The sequence below is a fragment of the Bombyx mandarina genome, chromosome 06, assembly GCF_030267445.1.
Source record: "Bombyx mandarina strain Sakado chromosome 06, ASM3026744v2".
Lineage (NCBI taxonomy): Eukaryota > Metazoa > Arthropoda > Insecta > Lepidoptera > Bombycidae > Bombyx > Bombyx mandarina.
In genome coordinates, this window is record NC_143213.1 from 15209282 (window position 1) to 15236868 (window position 27587).

At 38.0% G+C, this 27587-nt stretch overlaps 1 protein-coding gene and 1 long non-coding RNA gene across 2 annotated transcripts in view; one reads left to right on the forward strand and one right to left on the reverse strand.

The window, feature by feature from the left end:
- LOC149502867 (uncharacterized) overlaps positions 1–26439 on the reverse strand; it is a 180334-nt gene extending 153895 nt beyond the window's left edge. Inside the window, exon 1 of the long non-coding RNA XR_016323273.1 lies at positions 26283–26439. This is a non-coding gene — a long non-coding RNA (uncharacterized LOC149502867). The remainder of the gene's footprint in view (positions 1–26282) is intronic.
- Positions 1–27587, forward strand: part of LOC114253557 (uncharacterized) — a 168134-nt gene that overhangs the window by 125440 nt on the left and 15107 nt on the right. The gene's annotated exons all lie outside the window — the stretch shown is intronic.

Consider the following 27587-nt stretch of genomic DNA (forward strand, 5'->3'; position numbering starts at 1 on the left):
GGGGTTTAGTCGGTAGTCGTTCTGCGGGGCAAGTGCTTCCCGCGCCTTTTTCAAGGCGTAGTCTCTTGCGAGGAATTCGGGGAAGTGGAGGACCTTCTCGTCCCCCTCTTCCTCTCAGGAGGCGCCGGAGTCCGACATAACCCGGTTCGTTACCGCCCCGGACCGGGCATCCGTAAATGGATTCCCCAGCGTTAAAAAAAAAAAAAAAGGCTACTTCTACATCAACGCTTAAAAAACGCAAATATTTTAAATTTGGATGAAAGATTTGTATCCTGCTATACAAAAAAAATATATATATAATCCAGACTAAGAAACCGATGTGGATACGTGATGTCTATACGTTCCGGTATTTTACAACAACAAACACATATATAAATAAATAATTAAATAGTTATTGGAAACAAATCACGCACGGTCACTCGGCCCCTATGTTATAGGTATTAGAGACTCACTTACGTTTAAATCTATACACTCCTCCTCCTCCCTGAGTCGCATTCCTCATGTCTGAAGGTCGTGACCATCTCCTCCATTATCCTTCTTTGAATGATGTTTCACCATCTTCCTCTGTTCTCGGCAGTGTGTATGGCATCGTAGACTGATATATCCAGAGTGGTGCAGATTTTGTCCGATCGGCGCATTGGATTGCGGCCACAAAACTTTTTGCCTGCAATCTTGCCAGTTACTATCAATTTTTCAAGATTTTCAACGCTCTTTCTGGTAATGTGACCGAAGAACTCAAACATCAAATAACAAAGATATCAAAAACAAAAAAATCTATACACATACACATAATAAACAATTAAACAAACAGAAAACAAACCTATTCATCACACGAATGTTTGCTTCATGTGGAAATCGAACCCACGACCCTCAGCGCAACAGTCAGGCTAACTACTGCACCACCGAGTCAGTCTAGTTAGCGAAGCAGCTCTTATATACACCATTTCTAAGGAGAAATGTTATCGCAAAGGTTTTATGAGCTCTAGCTGAAAATTAGACGAATCTATCCATCTAACCAAACTTCTTTAATATTATTTATGTATAGTGTAGTTTTGGCGAAATCTGTGATTATATTATATAAGTATAATAGAAATTACATAAGTATTATCAAAATATTATATAATAATTATGTAAGTAAAGCTACTTATAAATAGAAAATCTGTGTTAGCTCACCGCCAGTTGGCAGTGTTCCCAGAAGGCTGGCAGCATTTCCACGCTGGATAGCAATGTTAATTCTTTGTGCAAAATACGTACCGGCCTTCTGGTCTCCCGAGGCTTCAAATAGTTTTTTTTAAGGTCCTTCTAAAATGACAAATATCTTTATAACAACTCTGCTTGTGCTCAAAATTCGGCTTCAAACATCCGAAATCCAATCTAGATCTAAATAACCTTCAGGAAATAATCTGTTAGTCAAATACAATCAAACGCGTCTGAACAAACATAATTTACACTCGCTTTTCCTTATTCGTTGTCACAATACGTCAGAACTGAAGTGCTCTTGAATTGATGATGGCTTGCGTTTTGGCGAGAGTGGAGTCTCTAGTTCGACTGCTTCGCTTGGGACCACATCTTGGTTACGTTGTGGTAATATAGGAGTACTAAGAACGGAACCTATGAAAAGAGCGTGGAACGGAGCGTTAAGATGTGAGTGAGAGAAAACGGAAAGAAAGGGAAAAAATAATGACAGAGAAAAGCAAGATGCCGAAGACGATTGAAAGAACAAGGCTTATAAAAGGTGTCAGTTAGATTTAATCTATGGTAATATTATAAAACGGAAGAATTTGTTTGTTTGAACGCGCTAATCTCAAGAATTCCTGGTCCGATTTGAAAAATTCAGTGTTAGATAACCCATTTATTGAGGAATGCTATAGGCTATATAGCATCACAGTAAGACTAATACAAGTGGAGCACCAATAAAGAATGTTTCAAAATAGGGCTTTAAATAGCTTCCTTAACATTCTATAATTCAAAAATATTTTCACTTTCTACGTAAATGAAGTGGGGGGTGAAATTTAAATTTATGCGTTTTATTTATTATTTAGCGTTATGCCAAAGTAACTATTCCACGCGGACGGAGTCGCGGCAAAAGCTTGTTAAATATAATAAAAGAGAAGATTTTGGAAGAGAACTATAAAAGTGCAACAATGGAACAATTTCTTTTAAATGCCACGATCCCAATTCAATATCAATAGTAAACCTTTTTTTTATTAGCAAAAGATAAGCAAGTTCGTTGTAAGCCCACCGGTTTTGTCGAGCGATTTTCATTTTTATAACTAACAGAAGATGTATGAGTTTAAAGCTGGAGAAATCTGGATTTGCATTTAGCACTAATTTCCCTCGCGGATCATCTCAGGTTCCTTCGCCTCGTTCAGAAAAGATTTTACGTGGCCCCAAACTTTGATCTTCTTATATGTACCAGAAACACAAAGAGAACAAAATACAGATTCTGATCATTAAACACCCTTAAAAAATACTGACTCCAATCAGAATGGAACCGGGACCCCATGATACAGCAATCAAAGCTACTACAAAGCTACTAGTAGCAAGGCCAAAATACCAATTAACCGACACTTTTAGGTCTGACTTTATGAAACCGGCACTTTTAGGTCTGACTGTATGAAAAAAGGATTCATAGAGCAATTCTCTGTAAAAACTATAGTAAAACTCTTTAGAATTAAGAACATTCATGGAACATTACTGGTGGTAGGATGTATTGTACCGCACGGGTAGGTACCACCACCCTGCCTATTTCTGCCATGAAGCAGTAATGCGTTTCGATGGGGCAGCCGTTATAACTATACTTGAGACCTTAGAACATATCTCAAGGTGGGTGGCGCATTTACGTTGTAGATGTCTATGGGCTCCAGTAACCACTTAACACCAAGTTGGCTATGAGCCCGTCCACCCATCTAAGCAATAAATAAATAAATAATTATTAGAACCGTGTACAAAAGAACGACTTTAAAAAAAGTAATATTAATGAAATAGCTAGCACAATGCTAATTCCAAATTGGTTCGTATCTCTCGTAGATCAATCATCTTAAAATCTTTTGAATACGATTTTGATACTTCTAAAACTTTCCCAATATCGGATACATTACGGAGACCCTAACAATGTATACAAGAATCTTGAACTTGGGAGCTTTTCGGAACTTTGAGCTTTTAGTTGGGTATTATTGAGGTCGCTAGAATTTCGGCACGGTTGTAACTTTTATTACTGATGTCGTGGGCATTTTCTTAGTTTCATCTTGTTTATAAAGAATAATATTTAAACTTGCAAGTTTCAGAAACTAATTAGGAAAGTTGTTTACTAAGTAAATCTTCTAACAAAATAAAAGGTTCTTTTAAACTAATTATTCCATATATACTGAGATGGTAGGAGGTCTTGTGATTATAAAAATAATTGATTCTCGACTATTTATCGTAGTGTCTTTCTAATAAGGTATTTTAATACAGAGAGAGATAAAAAAAATCAATCGTTATAATGCTATGGATTTTAAAATGATCTCGGAATTTCTGAATGTGTTTTGTTATTTGATTTCAAATATTGGTAAAATTCTATTACAAATTGAATATTTTGTGCTGGATTAAAATTTTGCAATACTCAATAAGGAAAAATCTATTGGAAAATATGATTAGGTTTAGTATTATACTTTTTGAGATGTGATATCTCCAACCAATTTAGGTATCTGCTGTCTAGAATAACATTATTGGATTTTACCAACAATATTGCCCCTTCGTATACAGAAAGTTGATATATTTTTTTCTATCAATCGAAATATCCACCCGTTCTACCAATTCATCTCTTCCATCGCAGAGCTAATTTTTCAATGTCCTTCTTGAAGAAGTACTGAAAATTTTAATGTAAATTGATGGCTTCATTTCTAAACACGTTCTGACATCTGTCATGTACAAGTTGTCATTTTGTCGTTCTGTTTGCGCGGCACTTAATTATCAAGCTTTTTTACCTTGTCGATTTAACGCAAAAGTTAAACAAACAAAAGTTAACGCAAAAAATAACGAATCGTGCGCTCTGTTGTACAGAATTGAGAAAGATTTTATTGATAAAATAGAAATATGTGTAGAGCTCCGCTTCCAACAGTCAGGAAATAATACACAGATTACAGTAGTTCACTTAATTCTGTATTGCTTTTTTGTAACTCCACTTGTACAATCTTTAGATATTTGCTCACTACAGAATAGACTGCTTTCTGTCCCGTTTTTTCAGACTACCGCACTTTTTTATTATGTCACGTCCCCACTACTGCCATTGCTCCCACCAACAGTGTTACTATTTGGCAATCCGAAAATTGCCTTAACTTTGACATGTTTAATTTAATTTAATTATTTTACAACAAATCTCACATATGTTTAAAGAATTACGACGATAATCACGGCAACCGTGCCGTGTGGATTTAGGAATAGGACTGACTGGATAGGAGGCGATCGTTCTCTAATAATGGATCACGAGTGCTCATTTTATTCCGGAAAAGCGATGATGGAAGCAAAACTAGGAACCAGAGGGTATCATAACAGTTCGTTTGTAGCGTTCACTCAGTTTGCAGTTTGTTAATATTGTGTGTTAATATTGTGTGTTAATATTGTGTGTTAATATTGTGTGTGTACCGTTTGTACGGCATTGCTGTTGCGACGGAACTCATATTTAATAATTATTCGTATTTTTAGCGTGTACATATTGATGAAAAAGATGCAAATGTAGTGAAAATAAAATACTAATCAATAAACAAATGACTGAATTTTAAAATACAATTTCATATTTTATTTTAATAAAAATCATTTGAATTTAGAATTTATTACCAGCCATAAATAAATTATTATTCAAACGGCCAGTATTTTAAAACGGCAGCTTCATAGGTAAAGGTAACTTATTACATATTTTTTAAATTATATATTTTTCAACCAAATACCTCTTAGCTACAGAACTCTTCATAGTGCGATATCCAGCATGCACCAGTCTGGTTTTTTGTTTTGTACACACTATGGTCGCATCGAATTAACTCACACTATTCACAGAACTATCATCTTTAAGCCAATTCAGCTAAGGCCTAAAATGGCTTGCGATTCAAACGCCGCCAGCATACAAGAGTCCTCCAGTTTTTCCACACATAAAACACATTGAAGCTTCAGGCGAAACAAGCTCTCGTATATTTCAATACGTACTCAAATTTATAATATAAAGAAATGCATTTTATGAAAACATAGTGTTTTTTTCTTGTATTTGTAAAATACTGGATTTAGCTCAAAATATATATCGACGCTTGAAAGGCAAACGTGACTAAGCGACAATAACTGTTTTGTACATAAATGATAGGCAATAACCATATTCGAAGCGCAAAAAATATATATTTCTAGGTCTATTAAAATAATTTCAATCCTACAGCTAGATTCGTTAAAATATAATTTTTTTGAAGTATTTCAACTTTAAATTAGTCTACTGTAAATAAAGTTCACGCATTGTCGCTTAGTTACGTTTGCCTTTCAAACGTCGATATGTTTATGCTGCATAAGCAGACTATATTATGGCACACTTGACACTAAGTGATCACCAGGGCCCGAAGACCAAAGCGCTTGAGACATTAGTCGTTATTAGTCGATCAATCTATACTAATATTATAAAGAGGAAAGATTTGTTTGTTTGTTTGTTTCGAATAGGCTCCGAAACTACTGGACCGATTTGAAAAATTATTTTTCCATTAGAAGCCGACATTGTCCCTGATGAACATGGGTACTTTTTTTAAAAAAAAAAATATTTTATTTTTTTGTTTTCATGTGTGTTTTAATGTTTCCGAAGCGAAGCGAGGGCGGGTCGCTAGTGTATCATATTTGTACTGTAAAAACTGAGACCTTAGAGCTCATGTGTTGAGGTGAGTGGTGGTATTTACGTTGTAGATGTCTATGAGCTCCGGTTACCACTTAAAACCAAGTGGTCCGTGAGCTCGTCCAACCATCAAAGCTATTAAAACACAAATTGAGTAATTAACTACGATGTAGTCACCATACCATACGGGCTTGCGAAGTGTCCTATAGCCGATACTTAGATATGAACTTCACTGTTATATCCAGATAAGTCGCTTTCCGAGAGACGCAAAGTAATCAGGGTAATCTTGTCTACTCAGCTACGAAGAGCTCAAAACTCACAGATACGTACAACTAGGAGGCAATCGATGCTAACTCTGAACGCGGAGAGTTAGGTACGTCCTTAGACAAAAGTACGGGTCAAAGTGATATATTTCCACGTGGCGACTCAACTGCCCGAACGCGGAATTTCTTACCAAAGACATTTAATGCAATAATCGCACATTTGGAAAAGCCAGGACTATTTTTTAGAGTTCCTATGAGCATGGAAGCCTTTTTTTTAAATTACTTTCGGGTCTGTATTTTATTTTTCGTATCAGTGTTTTGGAACTGATTGACGACAAAGGGAAGATCTTCCACCGAGCGGGTGATATTGCTCGGTAGACCGACGGTCCGAATGTTGTTGTTCGGAACTTGTATATATGCGAGCTTATCTTGAAAATGTCGTAAGCGAGATTCAGGCATCTGTCAAATATCTTGTGTTCTGTGATGGCTACCGCCACAGTGCTATGTGGATAGAGTCCAGAGACAACCTGAATGCCATTATCTTGAAACATGAGGCCTAAGCCTCAATTGTACAGTGCGAGGGTCGCCCCATAACATGAGATGGCCCGTAGGATTAGCAAGCTACTGGTGGTAGGACCTCTTGTGAGTCCGCGTGGGTAGGTACCACCACCCTGCCTATTTCTGCCGTGAAGCAGTAATGCGTTTCGGTTTGAAGGATGGGGCAGCCGTTGTTATTATACTTGAGACCTTAGAACCTTGACCTTGAACTTATATCTCAAGGTGGGTGGCGCATTTACGTTGTAGATGTCTATGGGCTCTAGTAACCACTTAACACCAGGTGGGCTGTGAGCTCGTCCACCCATATAAGCAATAAAAAAAAACTGAAGTGGTAGTGGGCAAGCCACAAAGCGCGAAAATCGGACGGCCGATGGGCAGAAACTCGACATCAATTGGAGAGGCCTATGTTTAGCAGTAGATAGAGGACAGACTGAAATGAATGGTCGCCCCACCGCTCAAAAAAGACGGCCTAAACCGGTAGTACTTGCTTGTCTTACAACGTAAAGGGTTGTATTACGCTAAAACACCAAATTATAACGTTACGTATCCCAAAGACCTCATACAATGAAAGTCTAAAATAATAGCTAAAAGGGCAAAATAAAGTGGAATCTGGAGAAATCTTTTCATCCGTATAAAATTCCTCGTGTACTTGATAGCGGCGGATCCGGTTGGAGCGGGATATATCCGGCAACGGCACATTACGCGACGTCAGATCGCTTCGGGATAATATCGGGTTTCACGTTCAATGTTCAACGCTGTTAATGAGTTTGTTTTTAATGGATTTTTCTTTTCACGCGCAAATATTCGCCTGGCACGAAGTATTTATTGACTTCTGCTTCGAACGTAAAATTAAATAAACCGCTCATCATATTTGTGAGAAACGTTCTATAGAAATGATATAATTATTATTATTTTTCTATTTTTTTCTCCTACCTATTCTAATAACCTCGAGGGTTTATTTTAAACTCACCGAACTAGTAGGTGAGCTCATGGGGCTCAAACCTGACGACGTTGCTAACACTCACCCTAGCAAGAGCAGTGCTTCGTAGGATCTACCACCGGATCGGAAACGCGACCCACTGAGAAGATCCGGCGAGAAACTCAGTGGGCTATGTCTATGGGTTAATTTACTCATCGAGCCCTTCGTCGCAAGCGACGGGTATTTCTCTCACCCGTCTCGCCCGTTTTCTCTCACTCACGTCTTAATGCTTCGTTCTACACTGATTTCATACATTCCGTTCTTACCAATCCTACATAACTTTGCAGTCAAAGTCATTAGAGATATTACTATAAAAAAAAAAAAAAATTGCACCTATTCAATTCTGCTTATGAATAAACCTATTGATCGCGTTAATGATAATTTATTCAAGTGAACTTTTACGTTCAAATTCTTAAGAAACGCTTAAGTCTATTAGAGTTTATTGCACTGTTTTAGTGAACTTATTTAGAATGAATTTAAATTTATGGTTCGTCGCACGTCGTGTATAAATTAATAGAACCGTAACGAATAAAAATGAAATAGATTATAATTGAACACTGTTTATGAATTATTTTTTTAATTCGCATAGTTGGGTGGACGAGCTCACAGCCCACCTGGTGTTAAGTGGCTACTGGAGCCCATAGACATTTACAACGTATATACACCACCCATCTTGAGATATATGTTCTAAGGTCTCAGTATAGTGACAACGGCTGTCCCACCCTGCAAGCCGAAACGCATTACTGCTTCACGGCAGAAATAGGCAGATTGTGTTGTGCAAAAATGTTGTTAGCGCAATTCTTGTTTTGCCAAATAATTTCTCTTCGATGATACCTGTTGCTACAAAAATAGCAGAAAACACAGCTCACAGGTTCAAACCTGCTTGCTACCTCCAGCTTGAGAACGTTACTGATTGTTATATTATGGAGCTTAGCGTAGGTAACAAACACCATATTTGTTCTGTGAAGCCGTCAAATATTCCTGCTTGAAGAGTGGAAGAGAAGACACCTGTAAAATAAAGTCGGGAATTTCATCGCATTGAGACATGAGATGGCTAGCATGTGTTCTGGTATCGACTTCTGAATACCGTGAGCCTGTCTCCGCGTCTACTACCACGATAAACGTAAATTCAATCTTATATTTGAGTTCAGTGAAACATCACAAAGGGACACTAAATTAGTATATGAATAGCCCCATTTACAGAGAGTAATTCTACGAAATTTTCATCACGGAGAATACTCTCAATTTCAAAGGGTTTTTAATAAGCTTAAAAAGGTTTTATGCTTTTATTGTACCTATTTTTAGGAAGTTAAATTCAAATTTATTTCGTCTTCTTTTATTACCTTGGTACATCTCTGTATGGTTGCGGTATTTGAATTCAGCCTGAGCGTCTCTGCCTTAATTGGTTTGACGTCTGCTGTACTGATTCGGATTAACGCGACTGTGCCTAAGTTCAAAACCGCCTGGTACCATTTCAAGGCAATAATACATGTTTTGAATCGTCGTGGCCTAAAGGATAAGACGTCCGGTGTTCGTCCATTCGTGTCGAGCGATGCACCGGTGTTCGGATCCCGCTGGCGGGTACCAATTTTTCTAATGAAATACGTACTCAACAAATGTTTACGATTGACTTCCACGGTGAAGGAGGAATAACATCGTGCAATAAAAATCAAACTCGCAAAATTATAATTTGCGTAATTACTGGTGGTAGGACCTCTTGTGAGTCCGCACGGGTAGGTACCACCGCCCCGCCTATTTCTGCCGTGAAGCAGTGATGCGTTTCGGTTTGAAGGGTGGGGCAGCCGTTGTGACTATACTGAGACCTTAAAACTTATATCTCAAGGTGGGTGGCGCATTTGCATTGTAGATCTCTATGGGCTCCAGTAACCACTTAACACCAGGTGGGCTGTGAGCTCGTCCACCCATCCAAGCAATAAAAAAAAAATTTTAACATCAATCTAATGTGTCTAGATTATATCTATGGACTCCTGTAACCATGTAGCTGAATCGGGAACTCACGTCTGCGATAATTTAACAAAATAAGATAACAATGTAATCTCAAGCTTGTGCGCTTAAAAATATTAAGAATCAAGTTTATTGATCCCGGAAAAACTCCAAGGAACATTGATTACTTTTGTTTTAAACATTTAAACAGTCCCGTGACACATCTCGTAAGATTAAAGGAAATCAAAGAATTTTGAAAACTTCGACAAATTTATACCAACTAATTCAAATTCCTTCTCCGAGCTGGTTGGAGCTCAACTCCAAACATTCAACATTAAATACCAATATTAATATGAAAAGTTAGGCAATAATAATTATAATCGCTTAAAATATAAATATCTTTGGACGTCCGATAATGATTACTGTATTCAAACAAGAATTAATTATGAAACCCTTTCAGAATATTAATAAGCAATTCACTTTGGAAAACCGTATCGAATTTGAGAACGTTTCTGTTGTCGGTACAGACTCTATTTTATAAACAAATAAACGACAAACATGCTCAGAAAATATGGTAGTTTTCCAATTACAGCACTAGAGCGCACTATGCGGCATAATGCTCAACTTTGAATGTTCCAGCAACACTTCGCACAATCGAGCAAGCTCAGAAGTACTGCTCTCGCGTGATACTCGCAATCGATACCGACTCAGTGACAGAAAATTTACAAGTGTTTTTTCTTTAAGTTGGCATTGATCGAAATTTTGTTTATATTATCGTTAGTAATATTATTTAATGTTGAAGAAAATTGTAAGGCTTTCTTTTCGTCGTAGTTTCTTAGAAATAATCAATGTTAATTAAAACTGTGCTAACTTAGCGCACTCTGCTGATGCATTTGAAAACTAATTCACGTTCCAATTAAGCTTCAGCATAATTCTGCATTGTGCGCCACTGAGTCGCATTATGTCGCATTATGCTCTGTAATTGGAAAACTACCTATATTAGCAAGATTTTCACACCGACGTAAGACAACTAAGAAACAGTTTGCGATGACGGGGTGAGTGCTTATAATTCTCATTTGAAGCGCCAAACTGTTTGTGGAACTGTTTACTGTGGTAGATTCTGCGAAGCACTGCTCTTGCTAGGGCCAGTGTTAGCAGCTCCAGTTTGAGCCCCGCGATCTCACCTACATGTTAGGGCGAAGCTGAAATAGCCTCTCAAGGCTATCAGCATAGGTATAAAAAAAAGAACTGTTTAGTTTTGAACCTCCACGATCCAGTTCAAAGATCGACGATGTGATTAAAGTCTATTTTCACTAATAAGATCATATTATTAGTGAAAATTATTATCACATACATGATTTTCTTAGGCACGATATTGAAACTAAATGGATTTTTTATTTATTACTTGAATTATGGATGAATTAATGGTAAATTATATAATATCACTAGGTGACCCGGCAAACGTTGTGTTGCCTTAAATAAGATTTCTAGGGAAATTCTACTGTAGAAATAAAAACCTCATTTAACTACATAATACCTCATTATAAACAAAAAAAATATATCCAAAAAATTAAAATAAAAAATAAATGTTTGGGGTGGACAACCCTTTTCACTTAGGGGTATGAAAAATAGATAGTAGCCGATTCTCAGACCTACTGAACATACTATTGATACACAAATAAAACCAACAAAACATGGCTGAAAAATATATAGTATTGTATAGCTCTCAAATATATTAAGTGTATAATCTATGATGTATAGTGAGTAAGTAAGACAGGAGACCGGCTTCGTCCCCATCCCTACTACGTGATGTTTGCTGGATCAGTGGTGACACCTGGTAGGGATAGCTGATCGATTGATAGTTGATCAGTAGTCGACCGGCGAGCGCGGGAGATCAAATTCAATTTAAAAAAAATCATAATTAAAGGAACTTGAAATTATAAACTCTGAATAAGAATTTATCGTACTACAATTATAATATTTGATTGCCATCTTGCAACCTTATTGCGGATGGAAAAATAGGGGTTGATCGTATAAGAGTGAAAATTGAGAGTAATATGATTTTTTTTATTTTAAGTCATGATAAAACTAAATAAAAAACTTGCCAAAAAAATTAAAGTTTATAATTAACAAAAAATAGGGGTTGATCATAGAGGGATGAAATATTGAGAGTAAAATCAGATTTTTTATTTTAATTCATGACAAAATAAAAATAAAACTGAAAATCTTGCCAAAAAAATTAAAGTTTATAATTAACAAATATAAAATAGGGGTTGATCGTAGAGGGGTGAAAATTTCAGAGTAATATGATTTTTTTTATTCTACGTCATGACAAAATAAAAACAAAATTCTCGCAAAAAAATTTAAAGTTTTTAATTAGCAAATAAAAAATAAGGGTTGATTGTAGAAGGGTGAAAATTGAGTATTGTATGTATTTTTGTATGTTGTATCATAAAAAAATAGAAATTAAAAATTTTGTCTATAAAATAAAAATAAAAATTTAGGGGTGGACTACCCCTAACATTTAGGGGGATGAAAAATAAATGTTGGCCGATTCTCATAGATACCGGATAAGCACAAAAAATTTCATCAAAATCGGTCAAGCCGTTTCGGAGGAGTATGGCAACGAAAACTGTGACACGAGAATTTTATATATTAGATAATATCTTGCACTGCACTAAAATTCGAATGTCAAATAATGACAAAGCATACACGCTGCTTTTAACTTATGTAATAACTCATTTTCACTATGCTTAGCGAATAAATGATTTCTTTCTTTCTTTCTTTCCCAATTTACAATACGAGGGGGGATCGAGTGAGATGCAGAGCAAGGTACTATAGTACATGGCAGACAACCCTTAGGGGCGGGAATTCTGCCATTCCTAGCCATGACATAATTCGCAATTTTAGGGTCGCGACGCGAGAGCTTAAAGAGGATTTTCTGCACCCAGAAGAGGTCAGTGCCTGCCTATCCCACCCAATTCAAAAGTCCTGAATTAACAAGCTGTATTCATGAAATTTTAAATACAAAAAAATTCATCGACTAATTTTAATGAACTTGCACTCAAGCGGTTAATATATTTGAAAATATAACAGACGCTTTCAAACGTGAAAAGGAGTCGCCCTGGTCCAAGGACATTAAAATTATCTTCTAATTACTAGGAAGACTCATTTGTCATCATACGATCAGTATATTTTTAGACATCGAACTGAAGAAAGAAATTATACCATTGCGATTTCAATTTTATTTTTTTATTGCTTAGATGTGTGGACGAGCTCACAGCCCACCTGGTGTTAAGTGGATTACTGGAGCCCATAGACATCTACAACGTAAATGCGCCACCCACCTTGAGATATAAGTTCTAAGATCTCAGTATAGTTACAACGGCTGCCCCACCCTTCAAACCGAAACGCATTACTGCTTCATGGCAGAAATAGGCGGGGCGGTGGTACCTACCCGCGCGGACTCACAAGAGGTCCTCCTACCAGTAAAACAAAATTTAAAAATATTACTAACCATAAACATCATGAGTGTCTACGGTTTCCGAAAAACATTTAACATCATATTATGAGCTTTCAACTCGTCAGCCCACACAAAAAATATATTGCAAAAATCAAAAAGCTTTTAATTAATCTTTGTTACCGTCCAATTACGGGTTTAGTTCTAAATCCTTCTGTCTGCAATATTGTCAAAGGAAGCCTCCTAACACGTACATACAACCAATTGTTAATTCAGATACAACAAATCCCAAGTCGGCTCTCTCCACAAAACCAAGTAAATTATGTTTCTCGGGCGGCGTTGCTGTGAGTAGGGTTTGCCCCGATATATTTATTCATTCTGACGCAATGATTGAAATAACGGCGCCACATTGCTTAGTACTTTATACATTTACAAGTCTATTTTGGATTAAAATAGTGGTTAATATATATTTTTTGGTAACACTATTGATTGAATAATATTTTTCTTGGGGCTTATTGCGGTTTTTAATAGGTATATTCGTCATTTTTATCAACAACCCCTAGCGCCCGCAGCTTTAACTCCTGCTATAAATCTGTCTGCATCTAGAACATTCTCGAGACCATGTACAGGTCGTATATTACAATACATTAATTTCTTTATTGTAATTCTAGGAATTCCGTGTTCTGGCTCTCGATTACACTTATCAAATAATATGGCGAATACGACGAAAAATATCAGTTATATTTTAGAATAATGGCTTACGGGTGACGTCAAGCAGAAAACTAGAAAGAAGTAGGTACCTTCATTTAATCACTTTATAAATGCAATATTCCTACAACACCTTAATGAAATTCCTAAACCAAAATTGAAACAGAACGGCTGTCAAAGGATGTTTGTTGTCAAAGGTCAGCGCGACCACACGCTGCGGCGCGGCGGCGCTCGACAAAACTTCGAGTACACTAATCACGGGCCATTGACGGCCATTTTGGTCGTGTGCTGTCAATTGTCAAGCTACTTGTATATCTGCTAACTATTTAGATTAGATGCAAAATAACTTGAATTCATTTTATTAACGTCTAGCCGTACTCGCCCGCTTCGCTGGGCATTTAAAATAAACACTATTATTTATTGTCAATATTATTAGGGAGTACAACACTCATATAAATATTAGCCTATCCATTAAGTACATGTATTTTCTACATGTAGTGCCCGTTGGGGGTCGCAGCAGACCCTGGTATAACAATGCCAGCAGGGATGCTGCACACCTCAAGCGGTCCGCATACGTTGCATGGGATGATGCTAGGAGACGTCGGGATCCTAACATCTCAGAGGAAAGGCGGAAATATAACGCCGCTTCCAGGTCCTACAAGAAGGTTATTGCCAGGGCGAAATCGGAGCACGTTGTTAGAATTGGCGAGCGACTGAAGAGCTATCCCTCTGGGAGCCGTGCTTTTTGGTCGCTCGCCAAAGCTGCAGAAGGTAACTTTTGCAGGTCTAGTCTCCCACCACTACGCAAGTCCGATGACAGTCTGGCCCATAGTACGAAAGAGAAGGCTGACCTTCTGGTCAAACTCTTCGCCTCGAACTCGACTGTGGATGACGGGGGTGCCACACCACCGAACATCCTCCGGTGTGATAGTTCCCTGCCGGAGATCTGCTTTACACAGTGTGCAGTCAGGCGGGAACTCCGACTCCTGGACGTCCATAAGTCGAGTGGGCCAGACGGCATCCCTGCAGTGGTTCTGAAAACGTGCGCCCCTGAGCTGACGCCTGCGCTAACGCGTTTGTATCGCCTCTCTTATTGCGCTAACAGGGTTCCGTCTTCATGGAAGACCGCCCACGTCCACCCTATCCCCAAGAAGGGTGACCGGTCGGACCCATCGAGCTATAGGCCTATCGCGATAACTTCCTTGCTTTCCAAGGTGATGGAGCGAATAATTAATATACAACTCCTGAAGTATCTGGAGGATCGCCAGCTGATCAGTGACCGACAGTACGGTTTCCGTCACGGTCGCTCAGCTGGCGATCTTCTTGTATACCTTACTCACAGGTGGGCTGAAGCCTTGGAGAGCAAGGGCGAGGCTCTTGCTGTGAGCCTTGATGTCGCGAAGGCCTTCGACAGGGTCTGGCATAGGGCACTTCTGTCGAAGTTACCATCTTACGGAATCCCCAAGGGTCTCTGCAAGTGGATCGCTAGCTTTTTGGATGGGCGGAACATCACGGTCGTTGTAGACGGTGATTGTTCTGATACCTTGACCATTAACGCTGGCGTTCCACAAGGTTCGGTGCTCTCCCCCACGCTTTTCATCCTGTATATCAATGACATGCTGTCTATTGATGGCATGCATTGCTATGCGGATGACAGCACGGGGGATGCGCGATATATCGGCCATCAGAGTCTCTCTCGTAGCGTGGTGCAAGAGAGACGATCAAAACTTGTGTCTGAAGTGGAGAACTCTCTGGGGCGAGTCTCCAAATGGGGTGAATTGAACTTGGTTCAATTCAACCCGTTAAAGACACAAGTTTGCGCGTTCACTGCGAAGAAGGACCCCTTTGTCATGGCGCCGCAATTCCAAGGAGTATCCCTGCAACCTTCCGAGAGTATTGGGATACTTGGGGTCGACATTTCGAGCGATGTCCAGTTTCGGAGTCATTTGGAAGGCAAAGTCAAGTTGGCGTCCAAAATGCTGGGAGTCCTCAACAGAGCGAAGCGGTACTTCACGCCTGGACAAAGGCTTTTGCTTTATAAAGCACAAGTCCGGCCTCGCGTGGAGTACTGCTCCCATCTCTGGGCCGGGGCTCCCAAATACCAGCTTCTTCCATTTGACTCCATACAGAGGAGGGCCGTTCGGATTGTCGATAATCCCATTCTCACGGATCGTTTGGAGCCTCTGGGTCTGCGGAGGGACTTCGGTTCCCTCTGTATTTTGTACCGTATGTTCCATGGGGAGTGCTCTGAGGAATTGTTCGAGATGATACCGGCATCTCGTTTTTACCATCGCACCGCCCGCCACCGGAGTAGAGTTCATCCATACTACCTGGAGCCACTGCGGTCATCCACAGTACGTTTCCAGAGGTCTTTTTTGCCACGTACCATCCGGCTATGGAATGAGCTCCCCTCCACGGTGTTTCCCGAGCGCTATGACATGTCCTTCTTGAAACGAGGCTTGTGGAGAGTATTAAACGGTAGGCAGCGGCTTGGCTCTGCCCCTGGCATTGCTGAAGTCCATGGGCGACGGTAACCACTCACCATCAGGTGGGCCGTATGCTCGTCTGCCTACAAGGGCAATAAAAAAAAAAAAAAAAAAAACATGGATACCAAGTTTCAAGTCAATCGGATGCATGGTTCAGTAGTTATAACGGAACATCCGTAAAAACCACTGTAGATTTATACAGGGTGGCCCATAAGTCCTTTGAAAAGTAAAATTTGAATAAAACGAACAGGGCGCGCGTGAGCGGTGCAGGGGAAGCGGGGGGAGTAACTTCGGTTTCTGGGAATTTAGTCACGATGGAGCGTTTTACCGGAGCGGACCGTGCGTTTTGTGTGCGCGAGTTTTATAAAAACGACAATTCGGCAACCGTTGCGCGGCGTAAATTTCGAGAACACAAAGGTTTACACAACTTTGACGACACTCCAACTCTTCAAACGATTAAGAACTGGGTTGCTAAGTTCGAGGAGACCGGTTCGACGTTAGATAAACCGCGGTTGGGTCGCCCAAGGACGTCACGTACGGAACAAAACATAGACACAGTGACACAGTCTATTCGCGAAAATCCGACACAGTCAACTCGTAAGCGCGACAGAGCATTAAACGTATCCAGGACATCGTTACAACGGATTTTGAAGAAAGATTTACATATGCACCCTTACAAAATTCAGTTGGTTCAAGAATTAAAGGAAACTGACGGTATTCAAAGACAAAATTATGCGAATGAAATGTTGAATCGGTTTACTTCCTTCAATAACATAATGTTCTCTGACGAGGCTCATTTCCATCTTAACGGGCATGTTAGTAAACAAAATTGCCGCTATTGGAGCCCCATCAATCCAAAACTTAAGCATCAGAAGCCCTTACATAGTCCGAAAGTGACTGTTTGGGCCGCTATGTCAGCCCATGGTATCCTAGGGCCTTACTTCTTTGAGGATGGCAGAGGGCGCGCAGTTACTGTTACGTCGGAGCGATATGTGGCTATGATCGAAGAGTTTTTCATACCGGAATTGCAAAACTTTTCAGGCTTTAATGCCAGGACGTGGTTTCAACAGGATGGGGCCACTTCTCACACCTCTAACACTGCTATGCCCGTTATCTGTCAACTTTTTCCTGGCAAAGTTATCTCTAAGAGAGGAGACATTTCCTGGCCTCCACGTAGTCCAGATCTGACCCCGATGGATTTTTTTTTGTGGGGCTACCTTAAGGCTAAAGTATACGACACAAACCCGCGGTCAATTGAGGCCCTAAAAGAAAACATCCGCAGAGAAATGACAAGCATTTCAGCAGTGACGTGCCGAGCAGTCATCGACAATTTTAGACGTCGTTTGCAAGAGTGCCGTGATCGCAACGGATTACATTTAGGAGATGTTATTTTCAAAAAATAATTCCCGTTTTTTAAGCTTTTTATGTAAATAAAAATTTAATTCATAATGTAATTAGTTTTATTTTAATAATTTTTTTTTCATATCAAAGGACTTATGGGCCACCCTGTATATTAGTATAGATAAATGGGCAGAACTAGATACCTACCAAAGTTTGTAGGTTTCACGGACGTCGACACATCGTCAGACGTGAAGTCTAAATTTCACTTTGAATGTAATAACAGTAGTATAAAATAGTTGGTATAGCGAGTTAATAACAAACGCAACGTAAGTAAGCAAAGTTTTCTCCATATTTTTTCTCTTTCGATTAATCCAATCAAAGCAATGAATAGTTTGTTTTTTCAGTGACTGACTAACAAACTGTACAGTTTAAACAAATGGATCTAGAACCGTTAATTGAGTGATTTATACTTCTACATATTACAACGATTAGTATTAAAAAGAGGACAGATTAGATTAACCAAAAACTGATGAAATTTAAGTAAACATAGATTATACACTATGATTTAAAAAGTTCGGTTTAACATAGACTGTATTAAAATTGACATTAATTAAATCTATACTAATATATAAATCTACAGTGGTTTTTACGTCTATACTAATATATAAATCTACAGTGGTTTTTACGGATGTTCCGTTATAACAACTGAACCATGCATCTGATTGACTTGAAATTTGGTATCCATGTAGAAAATACATGTAAGTACTTAATGGATAGGCTAATATTTATGAGTGCTGGACTCCCTAATAATAATGACAATAAATAATAATTTTAGCTAGTACTTTTTATAATTGTGATAATTTCTGGTGATAATAAAACCTGTCTATTTCTGCATCTTTCGTTTCTGTTGGAGGGATGTCAAAAGTATTTCAAAATTTTCGGCAAATTTGAACTGATGCGCGACCCAGCTTTCATGCTGAGATATATCTATGAGCTTTACGCACCAGGTGAATAAAGAACTAACGGTAGGCAGCAGCTTGGCTCTGCCCCTGGCATTGCTGAAGTCCATGGGCGACGGTAACCACTGACCATCAGGTGGGCTGTATGCTCGTCTGCGTACAAGGGCAATAAAAAAAAACTACTAAGATGCAGGTCAAGAAGAGTCAATCGAATTTAATTAACGACTAAGTACTCTACCTTTGAAACACAATCTCATAACGCATTGCAGCGCAAATAGTCGAAATTAGTTCAAACACAAATATTTTCGAATTCGAATTGTCATACTCAAACACGATACTTAATGCGCACGCAAAACTAATTAATATATTCATACAGTCAACTCCCCCAGAGAATAGTATCCGTCGAAGAGATATATTTTGATTGCAATTTGAAGTGGTTACCGGAGCCCATAGACATCTACAACGAAAATGCCGCCACCCACCTCGAGATATAAGATCTAAGGTCTCAGTATAGTTACAACGGCTGCCCCGCCCTTCAAACCGAAACGCATTACTGCTTCACGGCAGAAATCGACAGGGCGGTGGTACCTACCTGTGCGGACTCACAAGAGATCCTACCACCAGTAACAGTGAATTTAATTACAGTTGCGGATAAGTGATATTGAAGGCATCAAACTTAAGGTTCAGGTATTTTGAAATCGATCGAAGATTTTGAAAAACGTAGTATTTAGAACGCCGATGCAGTGTGCTGATTAACTCTCAGACACAGCCCACTGAGTTTCTCGCCGGATCTTCTCAGTGGGTCGCGTTTCCGATCCGGTGGTAGATTCTGCGAAGCACGGGTCTTGCTAGGGTTCGTGTTAGCAACGTCATCAGGTTTGAGTCCCGTGAGCTCACCTACTAGCCACGGCTACGCTGAAATAGCCTCTCAAGGCTATCAGCTTAGGTAAAAAAAAAAAAAAAAAGCAGTGTGCTTAATGCGAGTTTTTTAACGTTCTCGATAACGTAAAAGTTAGCTCATATTTGTATGGAATGGGATCGTTTGCCTACGTTTTCCGCTAGGGGCGCTGTTCCAACTGCATACAAAATTGGGTTAACTTTTACGCTATCGAGAAAGTTGAAAAACTCGCACTAAGTACACAGATGTCGTGAACGCCATATTTGGATAGCCTCGTTGCTCGGCTGCTGTGAGACCCTGATTACTGCACTGGAATCGATTTCAGATCGAGTGTCATTGTGAAAGTTAGTTTGGTATTCGGAGTCGATGCCCGATACCAGCGAACAATGTAGACGATTATTCTAACCTTAAAAATTCTTACAAGTAATAACAACCTTTGGCGCTAAACTTCGTGAGAACTCTAACAAATGCCTGGAATTTTTTAAGCCAAAATCCTCGAGTCGGGGGGATTGAATAGTTGACATATGTACGAGGTTAGCGATAACATTGAAAAAACCTTTTGCTGAATCGAATGATGTCGGGTTCGGAGGACCGATCGAACATTATTTCAGTTTACCGGTGGTGTGGCGAACTGTCAGCGCACACGGGTAGCTCCGTTTTTTTTAAATACGCTTTTATTAGCTTCAGACGTATGTATGTAACGGAATCTTTGAACATGATTTTGACCCCCTTCAAAACGTCAGATTAACTCGAAATTTGGTATACTTATTAAGGATCGATGACGATTCAATATTTAAAAAAAAATTGAAATTCAACTAAAAAAATAAAAAAAAAATAACAAAACACGCTTTTATAGATACAATTAAATAGAGCAAATTAATTTTAATAAATTTGAATTAAAAATAGTGTAAGTAAAAATGACCTCTATTTTTTAGTTAGATTTTCTATAAAAGCGTATTTTGTTAGTTTTTTTAAACTATTATTTATTATATTTTAAAACTCTATTTAGATTACGCAACGTCCGTTTTTACATCGTTGCTATCTGTAGCGGTAACTGTTGAGGTGGTTAGAGCCATCCTAAAACACAACTTATTTGACGGACTTAACGTAACTTAACTTAACGTCCAGTACTTATTAGTAAAACACCGAAGATATTGTTACGCCGGTAAGAGCAACGCCATCTATCGTCGAATAGCAGAAACGAATATGAAAAGAACTATTAAAGTCAAGAACGCCCGAGAACTACGATACATCCATCGCCATCTATTTTCAAATGGCGGAAACGCATATCGAAAATACTCGACTTGTGAGGAATGTTCTCGATAATTCTAGGGATGTCGTATCGACTATAAAAGCGTTGCAGAGATGATATGAAAGCAAATAGTAAACGGTTCTACTCGAAACGAAACAGCGAACTGATCACCTGAAGCGAAACGGAAGAAGTGAATAAAAAATTTTACAGTTTTCTGTGAGTATTCTAAGAGTTAATACAGTTTTAATTAGTAGGTACTTCGGTAAAAAAATATTTATCCCGAACCCCAGCGCGTAACAACATTGTTACAATAATTCCAAATGCGTGTGCATAGATAATATAAAAGTAGGTATGTTAATATATTGCATAAATAATAATAATGATAATTCATTTGAAAATTAATTGGACTAAGCCAATTAATTTGGGTCGGTTCATTATCTCGAAACGTGCCACAATTGGATTGGAATTTTTAGGAGGTCATTGAAATTCTGCCTCCCGTCTACTTCGCTATGCAGTATGAGAGCATATTCGTGGTCCCTAGAGAAATATTCGCGCTGGTATTCAGGTCGATAAAATATCGTGTATTTGAAATATGATGTTGACGTTTATAATGAAATAGATTTTTTATTATTCATTACTGATTAATATCAAATGCCTTTAATAATGAAAGTATATCGACTTCGCGTAATAAATTAAAACATGCAAATTGATTAACATCGTGTTTTAAAGTAAGTAGCTACATTCAGACTGCACACACCTACGGCAATATATGCTGCGATATCACAACTATTTTTGCGGTTTAAGGTCACGTTTATGGCTCTCATTTAACACTAGGAGGGCCGTGAGTTCATCCACCCATGTGAGCAATAAAAAAAATATTGTAAGAAACACGAAATCGTGGAAGTGTTTCAATCAAAACATGCCTCATTTTTACCTTTCTAAGAATCGTGTTCTACTAAAAGAAATGTTCTTTTGATTCTGAAAGAGTCACGCCGTTCGAAGTGTAAAATAAAGTGCTCAGCTCATTACAGAGTGCGGAGTACATAACGATGATTTATTTAACTTAATGGGCTTTTTAGACTTTAATCTTATTTCAGAATATCGGTATTCTCTTGATATCGCAGGAGCCGTGAGATCGACTAAACATTTTGTTTTTAAAAAATCTTGGGAATGATTTTATAAGGCAGATGTTTTTGTATTCTTAGAATACGCTTTGTTTGTGAAATAGGAAATAGATTAAAGTTGAACTAATTAAATCGTCTCCATATTTTTAATTAAGTTTTATTTCCTACCATTTACTTACTACTATATACACCGTAACTACTAGTGTAGTGGAGGTCAGTGGCTGTGGCGGGTAGCCATCATACAACGCAAAATATTTGACAGATGCCTGAATCTCGCTTACGACATTTTCAAGATAAGCTTACATAATAATATACAAGTTCCGAACAACAACATTCGGACCGTCGGTCTACCGAGCAAATATCACCCGCTCGGTGGAAGATCTTTCCTTTGTCGTTAAACATTCCAAAATGTCCAATTACTATAAATATGGACATACATATTAGATAAAATTAGGTACATATTACTTAAAACACGTGTGTATATATAACAAACAAATATGTTTGTAACGAATGCGTTCCCATAAAAATAATTTGAATGCTAAGAAACTGTACAATGGCCGCTGGTAATTCAGAATAGGGTTCTGGTATATTTCTGTCAACCTGCGATTTTTTCTCATACTTATGCTGTTAGCCTTGAGAGGCTATTTCAGCTTCAGCCTAGCGTGGAGGTGAGCTCTCGGGGCTCAAGCCGGAGGTGTTGCTAGCACTGGCCCTAGCAAAAGCAGTGCTTCGCAGAATCTACATCGAAAACGCGACCCACTGAGAAGATCCGGCGAAAAACTCAGTGGGCTGTGTCTATGGGTTGGGTCGTAAGCGAAGGATTCGGCGAGGACGGTGACCGGTGCTTGGGGTACCTTAAAGCACCGTTAAGGGGTCGGGAGGATCCGTAATGACGTGCTTAGGGCGACGTCGGCTGTTTACCATACGGTCCACAGGATCGGGTATGTAATTTCTGGCGGCCACGACAAGAGGGTTGTCGTGTCGTGCCGCCTTCTCAAAGTGGCGCAATCATGCCGACTGTAAATACTTACTGAGTCGAGCGCCAGGTCACCATGGAGACCCACATTCCTTAGGAACCATGGTGCTCCGAAGGCTATCCTGAAAAACGGGATTGAATGATTTGAAGGGGTTTCAAGTTAGTACGGGCCGCGTGAATGAACACTACACTTGCATAGGTCATGAAACCAGCGATAATGAGCGCGCCAATGTTTCCAGCAATTCGCTCATTAATTTAGCGATGTTACTCACGATCGATAACCGTATTTTAATAATTGCGCATTAGTATTTAACACCAAAAACACAAACACGATACTATTCAAGAACATATTGTGTAATTTCTGAAATTATAAAAACAAACCTAAATTTTCTCCATTGATTTCGGCCCTGACTAATGCACTTTAGAACTGCTTTTTCTCGTTAACTTAAATAGACGTGATAAATGCATAGGTATAGATAACTCTGTGTTCGAACATTGTGAAGTGATAACGAAATCTGAATACGTCGAATACTTGATTGTCGAATGTTATTACGAACGATAATGGGTCGCATTGCTATCAGTGTGCTTAGTGCGAGTTCTTTAACGCTCTCGATAGCGTAAAAGTTAACTCATATTTGTATGGAATGGGATCGTTTGCGTACGTTTGCCGCTAGGGGCTTTTTTCCAATTGCATACAAAACTGGCTTAACTTTCACGCTATCGAAAACGTTAAGAAACTCGCACGAAGTACACCGCTGACAGCCATTCTACCCTAGACGTCGCATGATTGCTTAAAACGTTTTTTCATCATTATATTACGAATACTTAGTATATTAAACACAACAAATCGGATACAGCTGCAGGCATTATAATGGTCCCTAGAGGTCTAACCTAGTTCTACGGAAGTCATAGTGAAACTAATACGCTTCATTATATTAAAAATACAGAAATTTAAGCTGTTTAGATGTTTCAGTACCCAGTCCAGCCATAAGTACTGTGACAAATGTAAATGCATCTTTTTTAAATGAAGTAATGTAATATTATTTAAAATTTATACCTACACATTTATTAAAGTCTCAACAAAGAATTAAAAAATATTCTATTCGAAATGGCCATCTTTAACTTTTATACAGGCCTTTAATCTGTTTGACCACGAATCTATGGATTCATGCACTGTTTCCAATATTTCGCCACTGCTTGCTACTAAGATTTTTTAAGAGAGTCAATGTGGCCATGTCGTTTAGAGCAGGCCATGTCCTCTAAAACTGACCATAATTTGAAGTCTAAAGGGTTGAGGTCTGGACTAGATGAGGGCCAGTCTTCAGCTCTTATAAAGTCCAGAACGTTGCTTTCAAGCCAGACTTGGGTAGTTCGTGCCTTGTGACCAGGTACAGAGTCCTGCTGGAAATTCCACGGTATCTTTTAAAAAAGTGTATTACTGAGAGGTTTCACAACATGATCCAAGACCGTATCTTGATATACTTTTGTTGTAGTTTTCATTCTTTTTCACAAAAATGTAGTTTTGTGGCTCCTTGATAAGGCACGCCCCACCAAACTTTCACTGACGCAAGATGATGACTACGTTGTACCTTTTCGACCATTTAAGCAGCTTCTTTAGAGCTGTGAGCGTACACTTTGTCATTTTGCTTATTGTAGTGTTCTTTGTGAAAAATTTTTCATCGGTAAAGTGGATATTTCTGTGCCTTTCACCTGCGTATCGCGACAGAAGGCGTTTTGATCGATCCACTCTCTTTAATTGTGAAGATTGATTTAGGGCATGTCCTGTATCAACGATAAGCACCGAGCTTCAGGTCTTGTTTTATAATACGTGACAGAGTCCTAGCGGGAATTTCTCGCGATAAGATCTTTTGCTTCCTAATGGGGTTTCGAGGAATTCTGGCTTTAACAGCATTAACAGCCTTAGTAGTTCTAACAGCGGCCGCCCCGATCTTTTCTGGTCTTCGACAGACGAAGTGTTGTTGTATCTGCTGATACTACGATATATAATAATATAAATATTACGAACATGTGTGCAGATAGGAATATGACCGACGGCCCCATACCCACTTTTTGCAAGACGATCACTGCAATCCTATTTTCTTTAACACCCCATTCCACATTGTAATTTGATAATGAACACGAAAAATTATGTGAAATGGCGCAAAATCGAAAGAAGTGTTTGAAATAAATCAAATCAAATCAAAAAATTTTTATTCAACATAAATGAAAATACATACTTGTTGAACGTCAAAAGAACTACCGGTAAAATGGGGCGATTAGGGATTGAGAGGCGAATCGGGAAAAAACCGGGAAAATCTTTCGACGCTCAATATATGTTTTATATTCGTTGCAACATCTTCCATTTTTTGTAGTTTAATAGTAGAATGTTGAAAGTTCACAAAACAACTCTGAATATGCATGATAATAGCTGCTAACTTATAAAAAATCGCGTTTCAAATTAACTTCCTGTGGTGGTAATTATTTTAGTGCTAGAAACTTTGCTCTCTATTTGCTATTTGATATTAATAGAAGACGACTATGATTTATAAACGTTATTTAGTGTTTGAACTAGCATATATATTAAAGGTAAGTCTCAGTTGTTATTGGTTTTAATGTATTTGATTAAATAAAAATACATGTAAAAATCTGTTGTTTTTGAGGATATTGGGGACGTCTTAGGTATAAATAACAACGAAAAAGGGGTCAATTGGGATGAGAATACGTGATATGGAAACGACCTAAGTATAAATAGGTACAGGTTTGTAGGGTTGTCTATGTAGTTATAACAATATTTTTTAAATTTGTTGGTAAAAATTTGGTTTATTCGAAGCGAAATTGGGAATAAGTCTTTAGTTGAAATAGATAATCAATTTAATATAAGTAAGTCGATTTTGCAGAGACATGTAACAAGATCAATGAAATCTCAAGGTGGACAAAAATGTCTAAGTAATACTTAATAAAATATTTTATATTTGTTCAGAGTGGGGGTATTCATCTGATTAATCCATGGAATAACCGACACACCAAATCTATTAACCCAGATAGAAAAATCAGCCCCTAAGTACTTACCAAGAACGGAGAAATATAAACCGTTTCTAAGAAAGCCCACTATATATGTATAAATAAGTATATATATATATATATATATATATATTGTTGTTAATGCACTGTCGATTGCACCTATAATTGAGGTGATGTCTGCCATGTACTTTTGTCAGTTTTTCAAATTTTTTTATTGATGATCACTTTGTTGGTGCAACTAAATAAATAAATAAATTAAAACTATATATAAAAATAAAAGTAGTGCCAACCCTAGCAAATTTCTCATTTCGTCCCAATTAACCGCAATTTTCGGGTAAATAGGGATTACACCTATTTTTGCATTTTTTGCTTAAACTGGAATGTTAGTTGCATAATTTTAAATTAGACAACAAAGATGCCGCCAAGACTCAATCATTTTGATCCTGATATAGCATTATATACATCAACAACTACCTTAAAATTGGTCATAAAGTTGGAATTTGTCCCTAATCGCCCCATTTTACGGTACCCATAGATTATACTACCGCCAATTCACAAGAACTAGCCTCCGTCCTGAGAAGAATTGGCAAGAAACTCAGCGGGCATGTCTTTTTTTTTTTAATATTAGATTTTTTTTAATACACGTGTATATACGTGTAATATAATATACGTGTTCCAAATTCAAAATAAATAAAAATTCGAAATAAAAAAAAGTTTTTATGTAACAGTATTTATGGCCAGACTAGTTACATACATATGTGTATATTAATTTTTTACAAGAATGTGGTATATTAAATTTCAGGCTAAGTTACCTTGAAAGTGACGAACTTTCATAAAAATGTTCTTAATGTATTTTATCAAAATTTCTAAAACTCCATCCCTAAGGATGCTTACAATATAAAAGATATCAACTGCTAAAATTTTAAGTTTGTATCCAGCTCAGTATTTAGTTCTGCATTGATGAATCAGCAGAGTCATGTAATTACGTAGACAGATAAATAACTCTGTATAATCTGACACGTGACATATAACTATATATAAACCATTGAAATATTGAACAGAATAACTATATTTTAATGCTGAGTGTGTCACTTGTATTTTATCATGTCATTGTTATTACTGCTTCACATTCAATATAAACAAAGTGGAGAGAAGATAACGACTTCGGGGCAACCCCTATACAATTTAAATAAAATTATCATATTACTTTTATGTATTGTTTATTAAATATCACGGAATAGATAAATAACTATTCCGTGGTTTATATGTTTATATCTTACTGCTTTATCCATTACATATTATACATGCTATTTATTTAAGTTTATGTTCATAATAGTAATATTGTTACTGTGATATTTTTTTTCGAACGATGAGTACACCGCGATTATTATTGGTGAAAAATCATCTTTACGTGATTCTTGTTCACCGCAGAGAAGCTTGAGAGAGATCGCTTGTAACGATAAAATCGGCCATTTTACTATATGTGTTAATGTTGTATATTGGTTTTGTTTTTATTATTACATCGACGTAGTAAATCATGCTCTCCTTATCTTACATAGGTATAATATATATTTAGAGATGTTATCGCCTGACCGCGGTGTAAAATATGAACTTACGGTTACAATAGTTACAAATAGTACTCTCTCTTACTGGTGGTAGGAACTCTTGTGAGTCCGCGCGGGTAGGTACCACCAGCCTGCCTATTTCTGCCGTGAAGCAGTAATGCGTTTCAGTTTGAAGAGTGAGGCAACCGTTTTAACTATCCTGAGACCTTAGAAC